The sequence below is a fragment of the Pogoniulus pusillus genome, chromosome 12, assembly GCF_015220805.1.
Source record: "Pogoniulus pusillus isolate bPogPus1 chromosome 12, bPogPus1.pri, whole genome shotgun sequence".
Classification (NCBI taxonomy): Eukaryota; Metazoa; Chordata; class Aves; order Piciformes; family Lybiidae; genus Pogoniulus; species Pogoniulus pusillus.
The window spans coordinates 33,989,453-33,994,490 of record NC_087275.1 but is presented as its reverse complement, the minus strand read 5'-3'; the positions used below and the strand labels follow the sequence as shown (position 1 = coordinate 33,994,490).

The following is a 5,038-nucleotide window of genomic DNA, read 5'->3' as shown; positions in this document are numbered from 1 at the left end:
GGGGTCCCTGGGTGGGTCTGAGGGTCCCTGACAGGTCCCTGGGAGGGTCTGGGGGTCCCTGAGCCCTCCCCCCGCAGGCTCTGGGTCTCCCGGGGGGCTGGAGGCCTGCGGGGGGAGGTCTCCTCCTTCCTGGAGCTGCTGGGGCTGTGCTGGAGACCATCGAGCACTTCGGAGGGGCGGGGCAGGGGCAGGCCCCGCCCACGCCAGAGGACGCACCAATCAGCTGCTGACCCTCCCCGTCCTAACCAGTTCCCCCCCCCCAATAAAGCACCAAACTCCGCCAGGTGGACCCTGCCTTCATTTATGCAAATGAGGGGGCGGGGCACAGGGGTGACCATGCCCACAGCCTCCACAGGATCCACCAATCAGCTGCTGACCCTCCCGGTAACCCCTCCCCAACCCCCAACCCATCTCCAAGGTACTCAAAGGCAGAGCCTGATATTTAAATGTATGCAAATGAGGGAGGCAGAACAAGCGGCAGACCACGCCCACCACAATCCACCAATCAGCAGCCACCTCCTGAACTCCTCCTCCAAAGGAAGCTCCAAACCTGTCACCATTTCATTGGTTACTGTGGGGAGAGGGCGTGGCTATGGAGGGGGCGGGGAATAGGCATTGCACTGAGGGGGCGTGGCTAAGGAAAAGGGGCGGGGACCAGACACAGAACAGGGAAGGGGGCGTGGCTCAGAAAGAAAGGGGCGGGGACTAGACAGCAAGGGGACAGGGGGTGTGGCTATGCAAATAAACAGGCAGCAACCAGAGCCAGGCAAGAAAGGCCAGGGAGGGGGCGTGGCTCCGCAGCCAGGGGGGCGTGGCTCCGCCAGCCCACTCCTCCCGCAGCAGCAGACCCCTGCAGAGCCCTGCAGTGCCCTAGAGACATCTCCAGACTCCTACAGACAACTTCAGACCTTTCCAAGGGCTCTGCAGACCCTTACAGACCCCTGCAAACTCTTCACACCCCTAAGACCTCTACACACAGCCACAGCCTCCTCTGCAGAGCCCTGCAGCCCCCTCCACACCTTCAATGGATTCCTGCAGACACTTAACAGATGCCTGACAGAGCTCCACAGACCCCTGCAGACCTTTACAAGATGCCTGCAGACACCTGCGGGCCCAGAACAGAAACCTCCACACACCTGCTGAATGCTACAGACACTTGCACACCCCTCCAGCCTCCTAGAGACCTCTAGGGACCCCTCCCGACCTTTCCATAGAGCCCTGCAGACCCCTGCATGTCTTTAAGAGGCCCCTAGAGACCCCCACAGACCTCTACAGACTGCCAGAGAACCCTGCAGACCCCTACAGACACCTCGAGACCTTTGCAAGGCACCTCAAGACCTTCACAGCCTTTTGAGACACCTACAGCACCACACACACCTCTACCGACCCCTAACCACCTCCACAGACACCCAGAGAGCCCTCCAGGCCCCTAAGGGTACCTACAGATGCCTCCAGACCCCCGCACACGTGCAGACAGCGCCGCAAAGGCTACTTACGGCAGCTGCGCTAAAACGCGTCTCAGATGCGGCGCCGCTGCCGAGCAACTCACCTGCCCAAACTCCTCTGCTGCGAGAGACAAAGAACGCAGCTCTGCCGGGGAACGCGGGAGGCTTCCCTCTGGCCCGAAACGCCCTGCCCGCCTGCCTGCCTGCCGCTCTGTGCTCGCCGCCATTCCGCTGCAGCCTGCTCAGCGCCACTGCCGCTCCCTGCGGCTCCGCCCGCGATGCTCCGCCCCGCTCCCACTGCCGCATGCGTCCGACTGCGGAGCTCGAGCGCCGGCCCGCCCCCCGAGCGCCGGCCCGCCCCCCCGAGCGCCGGCCCGCCCCCCCGAGCGCCGGCCCGCCCCCCCTGCCTGCCGCTTTTAACTCCTCACTCCAATACTTACAAATCCAAACCAGTTCTCAGCTCTCCCTCCCACCTCTCACCTTCCCCTCCTCTCCTCCCCTCCCCTCAGCTTTCAGCCACTTCAATCGTGCACGGCCTTTAGAGACGAGGCAGGAAAACGGGGGACCGCCGCGGCTGAGGAAATGCAGTGTGGACAAGCAAACACACGGTGGCAGCACTCAGCACCGGCGCCACACCGCAGCCGCTACACAACTGCAGTACCCACGAGCAAACACCGGAGGGCAGCACACACAACCGAGAGCGCCTCTGCGCCCGGCCGGGGGCAGCGCCTTCAGCCCAGCGCCGCTCTGCCTATTGCCTTTGCCAACAGCACACCGCACGCAAGGCACAGCCCACGCTCTGCCACTCCTACACACTCACTTTATAGGGACAGCTCTCAACTCCAGCTGGGGCTACTCAGCACTTCCTCGATCTACTCTTGAGGGATTTATAGACAGCAGAGGAGACACAGGGGGAGCTGCTGACATGAGAATTAAGGCCGTTCTGCAGGAGCTAGAGGAAAAACACAGCTCTTCTTCTCCTGGAGCACCTCCCACGAACGCAGTCTGCAGCATGTTTTAATCCTCTCCAAGAATTCTCAGGCCCTTCAAACGTGCAGGGCTGCAAGCACTCTTGCAAGGGAGGCTGCCCCCACCCCTCTGCTGCATCACCACAGCCCACACCCCCCCTATGACATCAGGCAAGCAAAGACAGAGACAAGGACAGCTGACAGGCTCTGCTCCTTCTTCTCCACCCAAGCCACGGACATCCTCCTGCCTAACTTTTGCACCTTTGGCACACGGCTGAGCCTCTGCTGGTTTTCTCTTCTAGCAGAGCTGCCGCACAGAGCTGCAGCTCCCTCTCTGTCGGATCCTCGCCAAGATTTACTACCCTGACATCGCCCTGCCGGCCCTGCATTTATCGCTGGCAGCCACGACTCTCTGCTGCCTCTTGCTCTCATGCATTAAACCACTGGATGCTGCCGGCTCTCTGAACCTCTGCCACGCGAAGTCCTTTCTGGGGGCACTGCAAGAAAAAAGAGACGAAGGTTACTGCTGTCCAACAGCTCCACTAAGAGCCCAGGCACTCTCGGACAGGCAGCCACAGGCACCTTCCCCACGAGCTGACAGCAGACACCACTGCAGCTGCATGTCCTCAGGACCTGAGCAAACCTGGCGTTTACTGGGAGCCCTGGGGAGGAATTATGCGGGACTGGGAGGTCACTGGGCATTACTGGGAGCCCTAGGAAAGGCTTTTGGAATTACCGGGAGCACCATCAGGGACTGGGAGCACTGGGGGGCATTGGCTGTTACTGGCAGCACTGGCAGAGACTGGGCAAGAGCCACCATAAAATTGCATCCCACTTTTGCCGCGAAGGCCACAACAAAACCCACCCTCCCTTTGTGGAGCAGCCAAAGAGGCTTGAGTGCATCCCTGCTGCTCAATGCTGATTGCATCACAGCATCACAGAAGTGGCAGCGTCGGGACCTCAAGCATCAGCCAGTTCCAACCCCCCTGCCACGGGCAGGGACACCTAGCACTAGAGCACGTTGTCCAGAGCCACATCCAGCCTGCCTTTAAAAACTTCCAGGGATGAGGCTTCCACCACCTCCCTGGGCAGCCTCTTCCAGTCTCTCACCACCCTCATGCTGAACAACACCCTAAAAAGTCCCTCCCCAACTTTCCTGGAGCCCCCTTCAGATGCTGCAAGGCTACAAGAAGGTCTCCTCAGAGCCTTCTCCTCTCCACACTCAACAACCCCAACTCTCTCATCCGCCCTCTCAGAAAACAAAACATTGACAATTAAGAGGTTCAGATGAAAATTTCCCAACCTGATTTTCACCAACCAAACACTTGCCTGAATCCTCTGCTTGCCACAGGCAGGCAGGAAGTTGGAAGCTCCTCTGCTTCAGGCATTCTGGGCTCCGACCGCACGCTCTTGGATCCTGAGGCCACAGAATGTGCTCTCTGTCCTGAGGGGAAAAGAACTGCTTCAGACTTTCTCAGCACTTGAAATATTTTAATTAACAAGATAAAAAGCCCCAAACAGGCTTGGCACAACCTGGGCTAGTGAAAGCTGTCCCTGCCCAGGGCACAGGGGCTGGAACTAGATGAGCTTTGAGGTCACATCCAACCCAAACTCTCTGAGGATTTGATGAACATAAAGAACAGCCTGGAAGGGGAAGAAAAGAGTGAAGAGCTCTTGAAAGCTGTCACTTTCTCACCTTTTTGGCACTAGCAGCAGTTTCATGTTGGAGTGGTTTTTGTTCATTGGCTTGGAGTAATTTTAGGGTTGGAAGGGACCTCTGGTCCAATCCTGCTGCTAAAGCAGGGCACCCACAGCAGCTTGCCCAGCATTGGCCAGCTGGGGCTGGAATCCCTCCAGACAAGGAGACTCCTCAGCCTCTCTGGGCAGCCTGCTCCAGGGCTCCAGCACCCTCACAAAGAAGTCTCTTCTCACATTTAACTGCAACCTCCTGGGGTCAGGTTAGAGCTCACTGCCCCATCTTCTGTGACTGAGCACCACTGACAAGAGTCCAGCCCCATCCTCCTGGCCCCTACCCTTTCGCTCCTCCTGAGCGTTTATCAGCTCGCCTCTCAGGCTGCTCTTCTCCAGGCTCAGCAGCCCCAGGGCTATCAGCCTTTCCTCCTCACACAGCTGCTCCAGGCCCCTCAGCACCTCTGGCACCTCCACTGGACTCTCTCCAGTAGTTTCCTGTCTCTCCTCAACTGGCAAGCCCACAACTGGACTCAGCACCCCAGGGCTGGCCTCGCTAAGACAGAACACAGGGGCAGGAGAACCTCCCGCAACCTGCTGCTCACACTCAGCACGCGCCCCAGCATCCTGCTGGCCTTCTCAGCCACAAGTGCACACTGCTGGCTCCTGCTGAGCTTGGTGGCCTCTGTCTTTGCTCAGCTGCAGGGCTTCATTTGCAGCAGACCTCTTCAAAGGCAGCTCAGAACAACCCTCTGGGGCAGAGCTCCAAACCATGGCAAACCGGCACAGACAGACTGCAGAGATGCTTGCAAGTCCGACAGCCTCAGCGTGCTTCCATTCTCCAGTGCTGACACGCAGCAAACCTGTGTCCTACGCACTTAGGAGCTCCACACGAGGAAGGACAAACTCCAGCCCCTGCCCACTGGAAAAGGCCAA

The 5,038-nt window shown here is 59.1% G+C and overlaps 1 long non-coding RNA gene across 1 annotated transcript; it reads right to left on the bottom strand.

The window, feature by feature from the left end:
• Nucleotides 1-2,449: 2,449 nt before the first annotated feature.
• Nucleotides 2,450-4,282, bottom strand: LOC135180040 (uncharacterized). Its single transcript, XR_010304259.1, has 2 exons — nt 3,743-4,282; nt 2,450-2,910 (listed from the first exon to the last, which is right to left on the bottom strand). It is a non-coding gene; the product is annotated as an uncharacterized LOC135180040 (long non-coding RNA).
• Nucleotides 4,283-5,038: the final 756 nt, after the last annotated feature.